Genomic DNA, 20503 nt, shown 5'->3' on the forward strand with positions numbered 1-20503 from the left:
CATTTGTTGATCACTCACTCTTTTCCAGATTCTATGCTTGATGCTAAGAGGTCAGAAATAATGAGAATCTCAGAATAAAACAAAACAAGATTTTGAGAGGGGATACTAAGACCCATATTTACCCTTCCACATGGAACAATAAAAAATCTAATTAAAATATATGAAACAATGGATTTCAACATATTGGACAGCAGACAAGGAAATACAGGGATTCCTGAGAAATTGAGATAAGCCCTATTATTGCCTTGGCTTGCCACCTGGAGTTTTTCAGCCCACAGTACACAGAGAACCCAAACAGAACCAGAAGACTTTCTGATTTGAGAACATGGAGCTGAGAGTCTGGGGGCAACCAAGACAGAGTTCTAAGGACAGAGTACCAGACAAAAGAGAACTACAGTGACTTACAATGAGTCCCTCTTGAGTATTTAGCAGAGTATTGACCAGCACCTTTGTATAAGGAAACTGCCCAAGTCTGGGAAAGGAGCCATCCAAGACTATTAGGGGGAACCATACCCAGGGCTCACACAATGCTTGGAATAATGCCTGCTCCCGCCAGGCTGACTGGAATACCTCATAATTCACAATAGAAATACTTAGGAAAATCTTGCCTCAATAAAGCAGAATAATTAACCCAAGACTGGGCACTGCTCCAGACTCACCAAACAAATAATAAATCAAAACTTAAAGGATAAATCTGTCTCCAAGTAAATTAACTTCATCCTAGAACAAAGCTCAAGAAGATTTATAATAAAAAAATTATTCAGCACCTAACAAGTGTGACATCCGGTCAAAGATTATCAGGCGTTCAAAGAGCCAGGACCCACTCCAGTGTTCTTGCCTGGAGAATCCCAGGGACGGGGGAGCCTGGTGGGCTGCCGTCTATGGAGTCACACAGAGTCGGACACGACTGAAGCGACTTAGCAGCAGCAGCAGCAGCAGCAGCAGCAGCAAGGAGGCAGGGGCTTCCCAGGTGGTGCTAGTGTAGAGTCTGCCCACGAATGCAGGAGACGCAAAAGATATGGGTTCTATCCCTGGGTTGGGAAGATCCCCTGCATTAGGAAATGGCATCCCACTCCAGTATTCTTGCCTGGAAACTTCTCTGGGCAGAGGAGCCTGGCGGGCTACAGTCCATATGGCTGTAAGAGTCAGACGTGACTGATCACACATTACACAAAGAGGCAGGAGAACATGATCCCTGATGAGGATAAAAAGTTATTTTTAGGACTCCCCTGATGGTCCAGTGGATAAGAATCTGCCTACCATGCAGGGGACACAGGTTCAACCCCTGGTCAAAGAGGATTCCACAAGCTATGGAGCAACTAAGCCCATGCATCACAATTCATGAAGCCCACACGCTCTGGAGCCTGGGCTCACAACAAGAGAAGCCACCACGATGAGAAGCCGCCGCACAGCAACCAGAGAGGAGCCACAACTGGAGAAAACCCAAGCGCAGCAACAAAGACCCAGTGAAACCAACAATTAATTAATTAAAAAAATAAGAAAAGAAAGTTATTTTAAAAAAAGACCCAAGTTAAATTCCTGAGGTGAAAACCATAATGTATAAATTGAAATATACCCTGGATGGGATTAATGGAGGAATAGACATGGTATAGACATGGTATAAAAGATTAATGAATCTGTGCTTGCTTTGGCAGCACATATATTAAAACTGGAACGATACAGAAAAGGTTAGCATGGCCCCTGCACAAGGATGACACGCAAATTCGTGAAGCGTTTCATATTTTTACATTTCTCCAAAGAAGACGTGCAGATGGCCAACAAACACATGAAAAGATGCTCAACATCACTCATTATCAGAGAAATGCAAAGCAAAACCATGATGAGGTATCATTTCACACCAGTCAGAATGGCTGCGATCCAAAAGTCTACAAATAATAAATACTGGAGAGGGTGTGGAGAAAAGGGAACCCTCTTACACTGTTGGTGGGAAAGCAAACTAGTACAGCCACTATGGAGAACAGTGTGGAGATTCCTTAAAAAACTGGAAATAGTACTGCCTTATGATCCAGCAATCCCACTGCTGGGCATACACACTGAGGAAACCAGAAGGGAAAGAGACACGTGTACCCCAATGTTCATCACAGCACTGTTTATAATAGCCAGGACATGGAAGCAACCTAGATGTCCATCAGCAGATGAATGGATAAGAAAGCCGTGGTACATATACACAATGGAGTATTACTCAGCCATTAAAAAGAATACATTTGAATCAGTTCTAATGAGGTGGATGAAACTGGAGCCTATTATACAGAGTGAAGTAAGCCAGAAAGAAAAACACCAATATAGTATACTAACGCATATATATGGAATTTAGAAAGATGGTAACAATAACCCTGTATGCGAGACCGAAAAAGAGACACAGATGTATAGAACAGTCTTTTGGACTCTGTGGGAGAAGGCGAAGGTGGGATGATTTGGGAGAATGGCATTGAAACATGTATATTATCATATGTGAAATGGATCGCCAGTCCAGGTTCGATGCATGATACAGGGTGCTTGGGGCTGGTGCACTGGGATGACCCAGAGGGATGAGGTGGGGAGGGAGGTGGGAGGGGGGGTTCAGGATTGGGAACACATGTACACCTGTGGCGGATCAATGTCAATGTATGGCAAAACCAATACAATATTGTAAAGTAATTAGCCTCCAAAAAATAAATTAATTAATTTAAAAAAAAGATTAATGAATTTGTAAACATTGCAATAAATTGTACAAAATTAAACACTAAGAAAAATGAATTTTTTGAAAATGAAAACAGCATCAGTGAATTATATGACAATATGAAGCAGTCTAATACATGTATAATTGAAGGAGGAACAGGAAATATTTGAGAAATAATGGCTGAAAATTTTCTAACCTTGATGAAAACTATGAACCCATATGTCTATGAAGTTTAGCAAACCCAAAGCACAAGAAACATGAAGAAATCAGCATATCATAATCAAACTGCTCAAAACCAGTGATTAAGAGCAGATCTTAAAAGCAGTCAGAGGAAAGGGACAAGTTTTATCCAGAGAAACAAAGATGAGGACGCCTGTCGATTTCTCTTTGCAGACAGTGCGGCCAGGAGCACAGCGGAGTCACAAGTTTAAAGTAAAGGCAGGGGAAACACCTATCTAGATGTCTATTCCCCATGAAAAACACCTTTCAAAAATAAAAGTGAAATAAAGACTTTTTCTGACATGAAAGCTGAAAGGATTTATCATGAGCAGATCAGCAATACAAGAAATGCTAAAGGAAATCCTTCATACAGAAGTAAAATAACACCAGATAGAAATCTGAGTCTATACAAAGAATACCAAAAATGGTAACTATATGGGTAAGTGTGTAAGACATTTCTTAATTATTTAAGCTGACTAGGAGAACGGACTTGCACACACAGGGGTTAAGGAGCTGGAGATGAACAGAGGGAGTTGCATTGCACATATGCATGACCATGTGTAGAATGGATGGCTTTGGGGAAGCTGCTGTCCAGCACAGGGAGCTCTGTGATGACCTAGAGGGGTGGGACGGGAGGATGGGAGGAGGCTCAAGAGAGAGGGGACATATGTATCAGTTCAGTTCAGTCGCTCAGTCGTGTCCGACTCTTTGCGACCCCATGAATCGCAGCACGCCAGGCCTCCCTGTCCATCACCAACTCCCAGAGTTCACCCAAACTCATGTTCATCGAGTCGGTGATGCCATCCAGCCATCTCATCCTCTGTCGTCCCCTTCTCCTCCTGCCCCCAATCCCTCCCAGCATCAGAGTCTTTTCCAATGAGTCAACTCTTCGCATGAGGTGGCCAAAGTACTGGAGTTTCAGCTTCAGCATCAGTCCTTCCAATGAACACCCAGGACTGGTCTCCTTTAGGATGGACTGGTTGGATCTCCTTGCAGTCCAAGGGACTCTCAAGAGTCTTCTCCAACACCGCATTTCAAAAGCATCAATCCTATACATGTAGCTGATTCACTTTGTTGTACAGCAGAAACTAACACAACTTTGTGAAACAACTATATTCCAATAGAAATAAATAAAAATAAAAATTTTAAAAGATAATAGTTTAAACAAAAATGAAGACAATACGTATAAAATTTATAACATATGTAAAGGTAAAAAGTGGCAAGAACAGAATACAGACTGGAGAGAATACACTCTTATAAGGTTCTTATACTGTATGCTAGCGTTTCTCCAGCATGCTTAGTATTTTGGATGCATAGTTTTTCATTGTGAGGGACTATTCCATGCATTGCAGGATTTTGGGAAGCATCCATGTCTTCTGTCCATTAGAGGGCCCTAGTCTCTAGATCATGCTGTCTTCTGAAGGACAAAATTGTCCCCAGTAGAAACCCACCTCTGTATACGAAAAAGTCTAATATGACTTGAAAGTAGACTAAGTTAAACATATATACTATAAACCCTAGAGCAACTGCTAAAATAACAAAACAAAGAGTTAATAGGCCAACAGAGAAGATAAAATTGAATATTAGAAAATATCCAACCCAAAGAAAGCATGAAAAGAGTTAAAAGGGAACAAAGAACAGACAGGATACATAGAAAACAAACAGGATGATGGGTTTTAACTGAATCACATCAAAAATCATATTAAATGTACATGGTTTAAACACCCAATTAAAGTCAGAGATTGCCAGACTGGATTAAAAAAGCAATACCAAAACTACATGCTGCCTGAAAGAAATGCACTTTAAATATAAATACAGAAATAGACTAAACATTAGGGTGGAAAAAAGCATATGCTATGCTAACACTAGTCAAAAAAAAAAGCTGCAGTGGCTATATCAACACCAGACAAAGAAGATTTCAGAGCCAAAAATACTATCAGGGATGAAGAACGTCATTTCATAAAGATAAAGGGTCAACCTATCAGGAGGACATAACACTCAAGCGTTTATGACCCTTAATAAGGGAACTTAAAAATATACAAAGTAAAACTGATAGAACTATGATGAAAAACAGACAAATCTACATTATACTCAGAAATTTCAATACTCCTCTCTCCATAATTGATAAAACAAGTACACAGAAAATAGCAATATGGCAGATATGAACATTCTCAACCAACTTGACCGGTTTGACACCTGTAGAAGGCTCCATGGAAAAGGTCTCATTTTTCTCAAGTACACATGGAACATTCACCAGGATACTCCAGGCTATGAAATAAGTCTTTTACACTTATGCATATAGTTTGGAAATCACTGGATAAGCTCATGAACGTTTCCAAAAAGTTCTGCAGTAAAATAAAACACAGTAGTAACAACAACCAACCCCCAAACCAAAACTGTTCTACTTTAAACTGTTGTTTAATGTAGTTCAGGACCTTGCCCTTCATCCCCAATCTGAAATACCTGCAGAAAATGATGTGCCACTGCCAGAAATCAAAAAGCTTGGAGGAATTAGAAATTAGGCAAAACAAGGTCAAATTTCAATTACTGAATAGCCTGACATTGGATGTCAGCATTTCCCCAACGCAAATAAAATAATGACGCTCCTTGCTATAAGAAGTGAAGTGAAGTCACTCAGTCGTGTCTAACTCTTTGCGATCCCATGGACTGTAGCCTACCAGGCTCCTCTGTCCATGGGATTCTCCAGGCAATAGTCCTGGATTGGATTGCCATTGCCTTCTCCAGGGGATCTTCCCAACCCAGGGATCGAACCCGGGTCTCCCACATTGTAGACAGACACTTTACCGTCTGAGCCACCAGGGAAGCCTTGCTATAAGAGATCCCAGGGAAATGCCTTATATGTAAATACCTTATATATTTCTCATAGTGCTGAACACAGCTGGGAACTTAATTTTCCTCTCCTGGGGACAGATGGACTGTCCACTTGTTCTTCAGCAACGCATGTCAGACCTCTATGTGTCTTCCAAAAGAAAAGTGGTCTAGGGATCTGTTTTGAGAAAGGTAGACATCTATTTTCTGTCTCAAGTAGATGTTTGAAAGCCACTTTTTAAAAAAAAATTATAGTTGATTTGGGGCATCCCTGGTGGCTCAGACAGTAATGAATCTGTCTAAAATGTAGGCGACCCGGGTTCTATTCCTGGGTTGGGAAGATCCTCTGGAGAAGGGAATGGCAACCCACTCCAGTATTCCTGCCTGGAAAATCCCATGGACAGAGAGGAGCCTGGTGGGCTACAGTTCACAGGGTTGCAAACAGCTGGACACAACTGAGTGACTAACACTTTTACTTTCACTTTCCCTGTGCTGTATAGTAAGTCCTTATTGGTTATCTATTTTATATATCAGTTCAGTTTAGTTCAGTCACTCAGTCATGTCCGACTCTTTGCGACCCCATGAATTGCAGCATGCCAGGCCTCCCTGTCCATCACCAACCCCGGAGTTCACTCACTCGGTGATGCCATCCAGCCATCCCATCCTCTGCCGTCCCCTTCTCCTCCTGCCTCCAATCCCTCCCAGCATCAGGGTCTTTTCCAATGAGTCAACTCTTCACATGAGGTGGCCAAAATACTGGAGTTTCAGCTTTAGCATCATTCCTTCCAAAGAACACCCAGGACTGATCTCCTTCAGAATGGACTGGTTGGATCTCCTTGCAGTCCAAGGGACTCTCAAGAGTCTTCTCCAACACCACAGTTCAAAAGCATCAATTCTTCGGCGCTCAGCCTTCTTCACAGTCCAACTCTCACATCCATACATGACCACTGGAAAAACCATAGCCTTGACTAGACGGACCTTTGTTGGCAAAGTAATGTCTCTCCTTTTGAATATGCTATCTAGGTTGGTCATAACTTTCCTTCCAAGGAGTAAGCATCTTTTAATTTCATGGCTGCAGTCACCATCTGCGTGATTTTGGAGCCCAAAAAAATAAAGTCTGACACTGTTTCTACTGTTTCCCCATCTATTTCCCCTTACAGTAGTGTGCATATGTTAATCCCAAACTCCTAAATTATATCCTCCTCTTTCTCCTTTGGTCACCATAAATTTGTTTCCTATGTCTGTAGGTCTATTTCTGTTTTATAAATAAGTTTCGTTTGTATCATGTTTTTTTATATGCCACATATAATGAAATCATCTTTCTTTAAAAATACTGCTTGTTTTATTTATGGACTACTTTGAATGAATTATATATGGTAAAGCATGCATAAGTCAGTTTAGAAATCCTGCTTGCCTACTCTCTTGCTATAGGCCTTAGTAGGTACATTGGGGGAAATCTTTGTCTCTTTCTGCCCCAAACGTGCGCTGTGCGTGCTGTGCTTATGCTCCAAAGAGGACTAAGGCGATGCTTCATTACTGTCGCTGTAGACTGTGCTGCCCGGGAGACGGTGATAGAGGTCAGCACATTCCCAGCTTTTGTTGAAACAGTTGTCCAAGAATGTTGATACCATGAGAGGGAGAACATGTCATTCTCAAGAGCAGCCAGACAGTGGCACCAAAGGCCAGTAATGGAATCATCCAGGCCAGTGTGGTCTCTGGACCAGACGCCTGTTTAGGGAACAGAGCAAAGCCCGGCTAAGACCTTGTTAGAAATACAAATCCCAAACCCAGTGAATCAGAAACTGCTGGTGGAAGGGCCCAGGACTCTGCACTTTATCAAGCTTTCCAGGGGATTCTGGTACACCCTGCATCCAAGCCCAGCTCAGTTTTCTCTGAAATTAGCAGGTACTATTATAGGAGTTGATTTCATGTTTCTTTATTTCACCAAACAGCTTCTGCCTAGCCATTAAACTGCTTTTTTTTCCTTTAAAAAATTTTTTTATTGAAGCACAGTTGACTTACAATGTGTTAGTTTCAAGTATATAGCAGTGATTCAGTTACATAGAATCGTTTAGAAACGTTACATACGTTTTTCATTATCTGCCTTCATGGTTCTTCCTTCCTAGTGTATATTTTTTTTTTTTACTTCTTTTTAAATTTTTTTAAATTACAAAGATATGATAACACATTTACAGGAGACCTGGAAAACACAGAACAAACTTACATATAGTTCCACTATATATTACAATTTTTTATGTAGATAAATTAAGACTTTTAAAACTGTTTATTTTTAAACGAAATAAAAAGCGACTGACTCTATGTCAGACCTGGAAGCCTGCCACTTTAAACGCTGTCTCCAGCTTTGACACAGGGATGGGCAGGTCACAGCCCTGTATCTATAGGAACAGCTCCCAGGCTGGCCACCTTCATCCCCTTGTCCTCCCAGCCTGGGAACTGTGACTGTCCTGTCTGCAGCTTAACCTCCTTCTCTCACCTCAATGCTTCTCATATTGATGACCCGCAGATAGCAACTTCCCTGAATCTTGGTTCTCCTCTTGGAAAAGTACCCTGTGATCAACCCCAGGAAGGAGGATCTGCATTCCTGGGTCCTGGCCCCTCCGCACCCGGGTGCTGGCAGTCAGACCTTATACAGCTTGCACCTCTCTCTTTCTATAGTCTCCCAGTTAGTAAATTAGAGGGAACATCCTGATTTGACCCAGGGTCAGCCCTGGTTTTCTTGTGAAAGCCCAGGCAGCACTCACAGTCACACCCCACAGGGATATCACACCAGCAGTGAGTGGAGGGAGGTGATGAGATGGAGATGATACTGTCCACAGAGCCTTGGAACAAGCTCTGGGCGCAGCAGCTGAAAGAGCAGGGGCTCCAGAAGAAGACAGGCTGGAACAGTCTAGTCTTGGTGACCCCACATTCTGCAGGATCTGCACAAATCACCAAGTCTTGCCAAGCCTCAGTTTCTACATCTGTGAAATGGAGGAGCTAAAATTGCATTTCTCACAGGCTTACTGCACTATCAAGCAATCTCTAGCATGATGTATAGTACCCACATGGCTCTCTGCATGTCTTCCCTTCCCTTAGGAAGCAATGAGCTTTCTGTGCCAAGAAGTATGTAAATGAAGATCGCTGCCCATTTTGCCAGAGACATTTGTCAGGAGCAGAGATGACAAGCTCAAGTGCTCACGGTATGCAGCGGACTAACAGAAGTTAGTGCAGTAGCCAGATGGGGCCTGTGAGAGGCTGGGGACCGCATGGCCTGTCTATATGGGGATGCTGCTGCTTGGCTAAGTGGGCTGCTGCAGGGAGAAAAAGAGGGCCCTGAGTGGTCAGTTTCTTATTTTTCGAGAAAAACCCAGTTTGACCTACCTCCTGAGGGTACAGAGGGGCTCCACGTGCTGAGACACTCGCAGCTGTGAGTGACAAGCTAAAGCCATCAACCTCGGAGGCCTTCCCCCTGGAACACAGAGGAGGGAAGAGCATGGTTCCCAGACAGCAGACACGACTTTGCATCTTGGCTCCAGCACTTTCTGACCATGAGATCTTGTACCCCCCATGTACCCCAACACAAGCCTCCTCTTGTGTACAAGAGGTTGGGGTGTTGGGGTACAACACAAGCTTGTACCCCAACACAAGCCTCCTCTTCTTCATCTGTAAAATGGGGGCAGGTAATAACACCGAATTCACCAGTCTGTAATGGGGGTTGAGTAAAACTGCATGTGGGAAAGGGCTTTGAGACTTTTCTGTTAATCAGTGATAACAAAGCCCATGGGATAAAGACCACTAGGGATGCACAACCATAGCCCAATAAAATTAGGATGGTTAACGAGGCAGACTGCCCACCATGGGTAGGGAACCATGGGTATCCTACCAGGGGAGTAGCAGGGCTCCTGGGGGTTTAGGGGAAGGAAGAGCATAGCAGCACATGTAGACAAAGCAGTGTTTGACACAACCAAGGCACAGAAAGGCTTGTGCAGCGGGCTCCTCTCTGAGAGGTGGAACCTGGGGTCCCATTTTCTTAGAAATCATAAAGGTAAGATCCTGTGGGATGCTGTGTCTGATAATCCCTCTCTTGGGGCTCCAACTTGGGTTGGAGATGGGACTGATTCTGAGTCATAGCCACCCTCTGACCTGGGTCCTCCTGTGTCTACCAGGATGTCCCGTTCTTGCTCAGGATTCCAAACAGCCAAGTGTCTGGCCATGTGGGATTTTAGGAGTCAGTTTCTTAGCATCACCTCCTCAGTGGCCTCGCAGACATGCTGTTAAGAACAATAGTAGGTGCCCCTCCAGTGCTGCGCAGGTTCAGAGACTGTTACTGGAATTAGAGAGCCTGCCCCCGAATCCCAGATCTGCCACTTCCTAGTTCTGCCATCACTGTACCTCTCAGAACCTCAGTTTGGGGATGAGTAGACCCACAATCTCTAATCTGCCATTTCAAAATCTAAGAAGAACTAAATGCCAAGAGATGGCTTGAAACTCACGTGGCTGCAAAATCTGTCTTGACCTAACTCTGCTGCTAAGTCACGTCAGTCATGTCCGATTCTATGTGACCCCATAGACGGCAGCCCACCAGGCTCCCCCGTCCCTGGGATTCTCCAGGCAAGAATACTGGAGTGGGTTGCCATTTCCTTCTCCAGTGCATGAAAGTGAAAAGTGAAAGTGAAGTCGCTCAGTCATGTCTGACTCTTCACGACCCCATGGACTGTAGCCTACCAGGCTCCTCCGTCCATGGGATTTCCCATGCAAGAGTACTGGAGTGGGGTGCCATTGCTAACTCATTGGGTGGCAAAAGCTGTCTGAACTGACATGAGCCTTTTTTCTGTTTCTTATGGTCTCTATTGATGCTCCAAAATGTTGGCTGTTCACACATTTCCCTGCAGAAAATACTGATGCATTAGATTATAGGGGGCTTTTCCGGGGTGGAGGGGCTGGAAACTTAGAAAACATGCAGTATATGCATTATCTTTTTTTGCTAAAATAATAAAGATTTTCAATTCCAAAACCCCTAAGGCCTCAGGGTTCAGACAAGGATTTGTGGATCACAGAGTGGCTGGGGAGTAAATGTTGCAGCTATGGGAAGTTGCTCTGGGTAGAGCATGTGGCAAGTGCTGGGTGAGGGAGCCATCAGGATTGTGGCTGCATGTTGGTGGTACCCTCCTCCTCCTGCACCACCCTCCACTCCCCTTCCCCTGGTTTCACCTACTTTCTTAGGGCACCTTTGGCTCCTTGTCCTCTCCCCAGCCTCAATGTCCCCTCTGGCCTTGCCAGTTCTGCAGCTATTCACAGGGTGAGCCCCCATCCCAGGATAGACCAGTTATGGCCCTCCTGTCCATAAATATGCCCCCAGAGCCCATCCTTCATTCACCTCAAGCCCTCAGTCAGGCCTTCCAAATTCAGAGCAAGGCCAAACCAGCTCTGCTAGGCAGCTTTCTCCCTGCTTTTGCCTCCCAAAGATTGCCACATCCCACCTCTGATGCTGAAGAACCAATTAAAAGGGAGGACCTCCCAAAGAATTCACGGTGCCACCTGTCTTTCCATCAGTCAAGAGCAGACTCTGCTTGTCCAGTTCCATGGAGCTTGATGCCTGGGTTACTCAGAACACTGGGAGGCTAGAGGCTTCTCGGCAGCTCCTCGGGTCTCCTGGGGTTTCCAGGCCTCTGGAATGAGCCATTCAGAGACTGTCTGGGCTCCTTCACTCAGGTCTGGCTGCTGGAGGACACGGCCTTGCCTTCCCAGTGAGTGAAACTGGGATGCACGTCTCCCAGCCTGGGGCCAATTGCTAAGGGAGTGTCTCCACTCACGAGGTGTGAGCTCTGATTTTCACTAAGACAGAGCCTACCCAGGCTTCACCCTGGCAGCTTTCATTTCTGCTCAGGCCTGGTTTTGACCTACTCTCTTCTAAAGAGCTGTGGCCAGCTCTCTGCTGATGCAGCCTTCCAGCCCAGTTGTCTTGAGCAGGGGAGGAGGAACTCAGGAATCAAGGCCTGAAAGCCAGAGGCTCTGAGACAGAAGGATGCATATCCCCCAGGCAGAAGGGCCAGGTGACAATCTCAGTGATGGCTTGTCCCTGGATAGGCTGAAGGGCAGTCTGGACCACCAGCAAGTGTGGGGACAGAAGTTAGTTAAGGTCACAGCTCAGGACGCTTGGGCTGTGTCTTGGCATGTTCATAATCCCAGGAGCAGGTGGATGTCATTAACCCTCTCCCCTCCTGCTTCACTTCTCAAAGTCACAAGTAATTGGCTCAGCATAGCCCTTCCTTCACTACCTGGTTCTGTGGATGAATCCTCCATTATGCTTCCCTTAAATACCCCCTCCACCTCTGGGCTTTCCTGAAGCCTGGCTTTCTCCTGGGACAATCTCCTTCCCACCCTTCCCTTGGATTAATTCAATAGCCCCTCAAGGCACCAGTGCCTGTCACCTCCAGTGCCCCACCCAGGCCACTTCACCGCTGACACATCCCTGTCAGGACTGGGTACTCAGCCCCAAGCATTGTCATTCAAACTGCAGCTGAGGCAGAGAATGTCCCGGAGGTCTCCCTTGCATTAACACTCTGCTGGGGGACGGGGTGAGTGAGATGCTCCCAGACCCCCCGAAGAGCAGAAGAGAGGTCAGGCCCCAAGAGGCACCCCATTCTTCACCACCCTCAGCTCCTCCCTCCACTCCAGCTGAACAGTCGTTGCTGGGTCCCAGGGTCTGGGGGGCCAGGGGTAGGTTCTGGTGGGGGAGGGCATGACTTCTCTCTTTCTAGCTTACATTCAGCTCTGCACCCTCTCCTTCTTTCCCTTTCCATGTGTCTTCCTGGAACATCCATCCTAGGGAAGGGAGACATCTCTCTTTCTAGCTTACATTCAGCTCTGCACCCTCTCCTTCTTTCCCTTTCCATGTGTCTTCCTGGAACACCCATCCTAGGGAAGGGAGACAGACAGCCAACATAACCTATAAACTGTGCCTATGGTGACAGGCACATTGAAAAAAATAAAGTAACCAGGGAGGGATGAGAAGCACTCGGGTGCGATTTTAAGCAAGGTGGTCTGGGAAGGCTTCATCATTAAGTGCAGATGGGAAGAAGATGAGGGAATAAACATGCAGATGGACTACTTTCCAGGCAGAGAGGAGAGCAGGTGCAAAGGACCAGAGGCAGGTGAAGCAGGCACTCAGAGGACAGGCCAGCTTTGGCGAGGATGGGGTCTAGACCAGAGGGCAGGATGCTCACATCTAATCATCAAGGACATTAATTAAACAAGATGGCATAGTTCCCAGGTAGCTTGCTCGTTTTTTAAGGTAATAACCCTGGGTGCTGTCAGTGTGGAAAGAAGCACCCTCACAGTGGGAATGGAATCCACATCTTGCTTTTAGAAAGTCGTTTGGTTATACAAATTAAGGCACATAAAAATGATCTTACCGTTTGAACCAGTCATTCCACATCTGCGACTGTATCCTTAAGAGAAATCCCAAACACAGGGATCCTTATATTGCTCCCTTCAATTAGCCATGAAAAGCCAATTGGCTCCCTGGAGCCCTGGGACACTGTCCTCTACTGAAGACCCAGGCCTCGGCACTCCAGCACCCCACTCCCTCCGCCAGTCCCCTTGCCTGGACTCCCATCTGGAACATCTGCCTTAGAGTATGACCTTGGTCTCCTCCCCCCACTGCACGGGTTGGGGCGTGCCTGCCCCACCCCCTTTTTCCATCACTAGAAGGACAGAGGCTTTGTGAGCCCTTCAACTATGCAGACTAAACCTCCACAAGGGAGGCTGGAATTTGCTCAATCTCTGGGATCAGACAAGAAGAACGTTCCAGGTCACACCGTCTGCTACCAGATGGCATCTGAGATGTTCAAGTCAGGAAATGGCATTGGTCCACCTGTCATTTATTCATTTACAAACCCATGGACAGTCCACTCTGTGCCAGCCAATGGCTTGGCCCCCAGCTGAGCCATTACAGCCCAGAGGAGATAAGGACAATCCTTATGAGGGGTGTGCACATGTGTCATAAAGAATTAGTTTGAAACTGGCTTTAAAATGGGAGTTTAATTAATAGCATCTTAATTACCTGGGAAAACAATGCTCTGGTTAGTTTCTTGATGCTCAAAGCTGATCATGCTTTTAACTGAGTCAGATGATATTCCCCACAGCCTCCGGGTACCCACATCCACATAGGGAGAGGTCCCCACACAACTGCATTTATGTCTCTGGCTATGAAGTCTCTTTGTCCCTGCCAGTGTGACCATCCACAGTTACAGGGCTATGCAGGGGATTCCCCTCCCCTACTCAGACCACCCTGAGTCAGGACTCGCTATGGGACTTGACCTGAGTGATCAGTATGGCTGGAGTTACTGTCAGTCAGAGGTGTTTTGGGTCACCCGTCTGTGCCCCAAGGGGGCAGCTCTTTCCACCAAGATAGAAGCTTTTTCTGGAAAACCTCCCAAGACATCACCAGGAGTTTGGGGTTTGGAATCCCCAACTTAGTGGCCTAGGCTTTCTCCCCTTCAGGGCCCCATCTTATCACCGGTCTGCAGTACAGGCTCCCTAAGCTCTTCAGTTATATTTTAAGGTCTTTGTGCTTCAACAAGAAAGGGCTGAACTACTCTCACTTTCCTCCCACGAATGTCTCCCCCAGAAAGCCACTCTCTGTTCCACAGTCATGGTGCCAGGTGCTGGGGACCTGGTGGGGACAGATCTGAGAGAGTCACACCCATGCATGAGATACATTGGCTGAATAAGTGAGCCAGTGTCAAGTTTTCAAGCTGCAAGCCACCAACCATTATTTTTCCAGTTATAAAACCAGGTTAGTGGATTATGACCAGAATTTAACATAGGGTGGAAACAAGAGTATGCTTCGCTTTGGAGGCATTGGTACACACAGCATGTGTATGTGGCACCGACCATCCCCAGATGTTTTTCTGCCTATGAGGCAACATTGTGGGCTTGGGAGACGTTAGATGGATTAAATACAGGCCAAGCTGGGGGAAGACATGCAACCAAAGCCTGGAACCCATCTCGCAAGTGCTAGGTTCAAGGTATGTGTACGTGGACCAAGATATTCCCTGTGGTGAGTACCCTATTTCTCAGCCTATTTCTCAGTTTTCTGTTGGGAAAGAAAACATGGGTGGCAGGTATCGTGGCATGTCAGGACCCCGGTGTCCTGGACAGGCAGCTGTGCGTGTGTGGCAGACAGTGCCAAGAGAAACAGCAAGAAGAGGAGATGAAGTCATATACTGAGGGCCTTGAAAGTCAAGGTTACCTTTTGAATTTGGCCTTAGGAAATAGGCATTTAAAGCAGGATGACCCATTTAACAAATATCTGTTGAGTGCCTACGATAGGGAAGACTCATGTTGTAAAAAGTTGACTGTGAGAGCAGTCTGGGGGCTCGGGAGCCGCTGGCAATACTGGAGACAGAGGGCTCTGCTATGAGGCTACTGCACCAGCCCTAGCACGAGATAATAAGGCTAGAGGTCAGAATGTCCGGAGAAGGAGGAGACAGGTGCAGCCTCTGTATCTGGCTGGCTGGTCCCCGGCGCCCAGGGAAGGATGGTGGCCATGACTCTGCACATATGTCAAGGGCAACGAGCAGGGCTTTGGAGGTCACAGAAAAATTTCCGCACCCCCCAAAAAGCACGGAAGTCACATGGTCAGATGGATAAACCCACGGGCATGAGTCAGACGGCCTTGTGACCTTGGCACATTACTCAAGCCCCTGCATTGCCAATTTATAAAATGGGGCTGGCCTAGAAGAACACTTAGCTCACAAGGGTGTTATGATATTGAAAGCTAATAACGGTAAAAGCCTTCTACTGTGTCTGGCACAGGGCCAGGGATCACACTAGGACTCCTTGCTGACCTCTCTTACATCACAGATACGCCCAGAGAAGGTGCTGGCAGGCAGCCTGAGAAAGGACCAACTTCTCGCCACTCACAAGTCAGGAAAACTGGGCTGATTTTACAATACTGCTGCCCTCTCCAGCCCCCGTTCACAACTCAGGCCCGTCCCTCCCCAGTGACTTGGAGACTCAGGGTATGTAGTATGCAAGCCTTGTGTGGCTGGCTCTCTCACCTGAGGAGGGCCCCACCATCCACACCAGAGGTCTCCAAGAGGGGAATCCATTTTCAAAGGCTTTAAGACAGATGATCTTGAAAGTGTGGCCACATTACCTGAGCCCAGGGGATTTCCCTGGTTCTCTGTAAAGATGGTCACTGCATACCCATTCAGAACAATTTGCTCCAAAGCAGGCATCGCCTTTGGGTTTTCACTGAGATTTTCTGTGGGCAGAAAGTGTGCTGGGTGCTGGGTGCACTCGAGCAGGCTGTGCCCCTGTGCAGCACACACCTGCAAGGAACATCCTTCCAGGGCAATCCTCCACCTTCCCTCCATGCTGATTGCCAAGATTTCTCTGCCTTAAACCTACACGTCTCACGTCTGACAATGAACTGATCAATGCTCCCTTTTTGGATCAAGACAAGCCTCCAAAACCAAGAGAGATGGCTGGCAGTCTTCATTGATCTTCTTGGTTTTCTCAACAGAGCCAACTCAGAATATAAAATACAGAGTTTCCCTTAAATATCTTTTGCCTACCTGACTGTTCAATCAGGGGAGATTTTCAGTGAGGCTGCATTGTCCATATGCCTTAAAGCAAATCCGTTTCCTGGCTTTCCCCAGGGTATGTCTGGAGTATTTTTCAGGAACACTTAAGCTTTTCTCTAAGTGTCCCTCTATGCATTCCAGGCTCAACAGAATTTTGGCACAATGAGAAAGTCTATCCTTTTTCAAAAGCGATAAACAGTTTTATTCTTCCACTGCATAGTCATCTACTGAGGGCGTTGTGTTCCAGGTGCTGAGCACAGCCCAGACACCTCAGACCCATCCCACAGGGACCCACACCCTGGTAGAGGAAACAGACGCGTGAGCACATCCTCATGACACAATATGACAGATACAGTGATAGAAACCTAATACTGGCCCAAGGGAAGAAGAAATCAGCTTTATTTGGAAGGTGGGACAAAGTGGCTTGATTTTGATCATAAAAGATGAGTAGAAGTCATCTAGGAAGCTAGGGAGAGGTATAAACAACAACAGCATCAACTCACTTCACACGGAATCTCATTCCAAGAATACAAAACCCTGTGAGGCATTGTCAATGCACCCATTTTACAGATGGTGTAAGTAAGGTTTGGAGAGGTTACACAATTTGCACAAGGTTAAAGAGTCAGGAACTTGCAGAGGACAGAGAACTCTGTACAGTTTTTTAAATGATGGAAACTAGATCCAGAGCATTTAAGTAAATTTACTTAAGGTTGGATAGGTGATGGAATAAGGGATCAAACCTAGGCATCATATTGAGACCACAGAGGCAGATGAATTATAGAGGACCTTTTATGTCAAGCTAAACAATTTGGACTCTTTCTCATTAAGATGAAGATGCTATGAAGGGTTTTAATTGGTGTGGCACTTTGCCACACCCACTCTGATTTATCCTGCCCAATAACTACAACTGATCTTTTCTAGTAGTGAAGAAGTAGTATCAGTTACAGCCACAATGGACCTGTCCAGAATAAAGAGATATTACTTAATGAGGCTATTCTATTGAATGATGATGTTCTATTTAATCAGAACTACTACAGCTCAGGAAGAAAAAAAGACGAGGACTCTAATAGATGGGGAAGAAAACTAACAGGAAATTTACCACAAAAAAGAAAATACAAATGCTCAATAAACACATGAAAATATGTCGATTAAAACAACTATATAATTAAAACAATAACGAACACCATTTTTATCTCCCATGAGACTGACAGAATGGAGAAAGAAAAGAGCGACTGTTAGCGAGGGTGTCGAGGGCTGTGTCCTCTGCTTCGTGAGGGTCTACACTTCTACAGTCATTTTGGGGGGCAATTTGGAAATTTCTTTTCAAATCTAAAAAGCACACAGATTGCTCATATCTACCAAGTTGGTTTACCTCTGGGAAAAGCACCTCCAATACAAACCCAAGGAGGTTCAGTACAACATTGTCACATGTAAAAATTAAACATAACCCAAATGTCCACCTAAGGAAAGAGCTATAAACACTGGTGTATACTGTGCAGCAGCTAAGAAACTCATGCTATTTCTGTGTAGACTAAAGTGGATACATTGTTGAGTGGAAAAGGAGAGAACTGCAGAATGATACATATATAACAGCATTTATGTAAAAATATGTTTATTTAAATATAGAGGCTGTTTATATTACATTTTATATGAGTTCATGGATATGTATAGAAAGGGTTTAGAAAGGGCTTGGAAAATACATATTAAAAACAGTAACAGTGGTAGTATCTGTGAGGTAATAGAACAAACCAGGGTTGGGGGCCAGAAAGAAACATTTATAATGCCCTAATTTCTATGAGCCATCTCTACAAGCAATTTCTATTTATGTACTATTTATGTGATTAATTTTCATTTTAATAAATGTAGAGATGGATTAATAAACCACTGACACGTCAGTTCCTATGCAAAGTCCTATGACCAGCACTCTGCTGAATGTGTACAAAGCAAAATCGTGTTATTAGATACCCAGACTCAGATCTTGCCTTCAAGAAGCTCCCAGCTGGGTGTTCGGGAAGAAGTCCAACGCTATGTGTGATAAATTCATGAAGAGGAGTAGAAGACACAACAGAATTCAAGGTGAGAGGAAAAAGAGGTTATTCACATTAATTCAGGAATCAGGGAAGTATAAAAACGAACGAGAGGCAAAGCTGGGCATGGACCAAGAGAACGTCCAGTTCGAAGTGCAGAGGTGGGAGCTCCTGTGGCCATCAGGAAAGACAGGAAGAATAGGGGCTTGGGGGAACGTGGTGGAAAGTCACGAGGCTGGGAGAAGAAGCTGGACTGTAGTCCTGGGCAGCAGGGGCCCCTGCAAGGTCTGTTGGTCCCTGAGAATATGCCAGAAACTTTACAGAGAAAAGAAGTTGGCATCCAAGCAGGAGTGAGTAGGCCGGGTTAGGAGGGAAGGGACAGGTTAGAGGATAGCTGGCTGCCCCTGCACTCCTTCCCCAGTGCAGGAGAAGATATGGTGTCTGGGCCAGGAGAAGGGGTGGTCTTGATGGAGGAGGGAGATGAACCTGAGAAACTCATCGGATTGGGGTGAGAAGTGAGTGGAAGGGGCAGAGACAAAGGGGATTTTGAGGCTCTGCTTCCACTCAGTGATTTACAGGAAAGCAGGCCGGGGCAGCCCCCTCTCTGGGAGCTGAACAGAGGAGTTACGAGTCCCACATGCAGCGCAGGAGCTACAAGCCCTTTCTTTTCCCATTGGAGCCTAGCTATGCTGTGCACAGGCAGGTCTGGCCCCTAAGGACGGGCTGGCCAAGGGCAGGCGGGCACGTAGTCCTTCTGGCTTCCAGCCACCAGACTCACAGGCTTCCGGGAAAGGCTGACAGGGCCGCTCTGTTCCTTTGAATCTGAAAATATGTGGCTAGGGAAGCCTAAATTAATTAAGTGATGCTGAGGCCCTGAGGCCCTCCTGAGGAAGCACACAAGGGAGCGGATAGTGAGGGCAGGGTAAACTACACCCCCACTCCCAGTACTGGAATCCAGAGAGCTCATGAGCATCACTGGAACTAAGCCTTAAGTGCTTTCTGGGAGACAAAGAAATAATAAATCAGGAGCAGGTGCCCCGCCCACACGCTGCCACCACCATCAACCTGCTTCTCCACAGAAACATGGCCGTTTCACATCTCTGGGAACAGATGTCTCCATGAAGCAACAAATGGCAAGGCCCTGGAAGTGACTTGGTCCATGACCTTCTCAGAAAAGAGTCCAGGATGGACTGATGCCTGCCTCCAAAGCAACACCCTCCACACATCATTCCCTCAGGACTCCCCTGCCCCAAACACACACACACACACACACACACACACACACACACACACCCCAGACATCACCTGGGGCACAGGTGCATTATGGCTTTCCTTTCACTTCCTCCCCAAGCTGCCATATTCCAGGACCCCCCAAGTCCCTAACAAGCTCCACTATGGCTCTTGTACAGAGTGGAAAGGACTCTTTTTCCTAGCAGAATGAGGTCACAACTATAAACAATGGATAAAATGAGAAGAAAGATCGTCAGTAAGAAGGCACCAATCCATACAAAGCAACAATAATTAAGCTCTCACTAAGTGTCACGCATTGAGCTAGGCCATCTCATAATCTTCATTCATCCTGGAGCAGGACAGCATGGTTGCTGAGAGCTGGATGCTGGCACCAGCCTGCATTTGAATTCTATCTTCACAACTTCTGAGCTTTCTGGCTGTGAATGAATTTCTATACCTTGGTGTCCCTACCTGTAAAAAGTTATTATGAAGGTTGACTAAAAAAGATTAAATGAATTAATGTTTGTAAAGTGCTTGAAACAGTGCCTAGCACTATATAAACACATTTATGTATCTTATAAGTAAGTTTCTTCCTTTATTCATTCCATTTATATATCAAGTACCAGATATGTACTCTGTAGCAACAGTTACTATATCTGGTTGAGAAAAAAAGAGGGGGAAAAAACACTTCCATTTTCTCCTACAGAACTGGATGGGAAGTTCCCTTTCGACTGCAAATCATGCTCAGATAGAGGAGTCTCTGGGAAGGAATTTACTAAGAGTTCTAGTGAAGAAGCAGTCACAGGTGCAGGAAATTGGAGGGCTGGGGCCATTGTGGGAGGCTGGTTGGCGAATTGGAAAGCCAGCGCCAGCACCCTGGACAGCTCCCTGCAGGCCAGGACCAGAATAGAGATTGCTCCCTT

At 45.7% G+C, this 20503-nt stretch overlaps 1 long non-coding RNA gene and 1 other non-coding gene across 2 annotated transcripts; one reads left to right on the plus strand and one right to left on the minus strand.

Annotated features, from left to right (window-relative positions):
* The first annotated feature begins 1639 nt into the window (after positions 1 to 1639).
* On the plus strand, positions 1640 to 1746 carry LOC129642472 (U6 spliceosomal RNA). Its single transcript, XR_008709742.1, has one exon. It is a non-coding gene; the product is annotated as a U6 spliceosomal RNA (small nuclear RNA).
* A 6013-nt stretch (positions 1747 to 7759) lies between these two features.
* On the minus strand, positions 7760 to 11482 carry LOC129641871 (uncharacterized). Its single transcript, XR_008709492.1, has 3 exons — positions 11267 to 11482; positions 9110 to 9197; positions 7760 to 7928 (listed from the first exon to the last, which is right to left on the minus strand). It is a non-coding gene; the product is annotated as an uncharacterized LOC129641871 (long non-coding RNA).
* Between the last annotated feature and the right edge of the window lie 9021 nt (positions 11483 to 20503).

This window comes from Bubalus kerabau, chromosome 1, assembly GCF_029407905.1.
Source record: "Bubalus kerabau isolate K-KA32 ecotype Philippines breed swamp buffalo chromosome 1, PCC_UOA_SB_1v2, whole genome shotgun sequence".
NCBI lineage: Eukaryota > Metazoa > Chordata > Mammalia > Artiodactyla > Bovidae > Bubalus > Bubalus kerabau.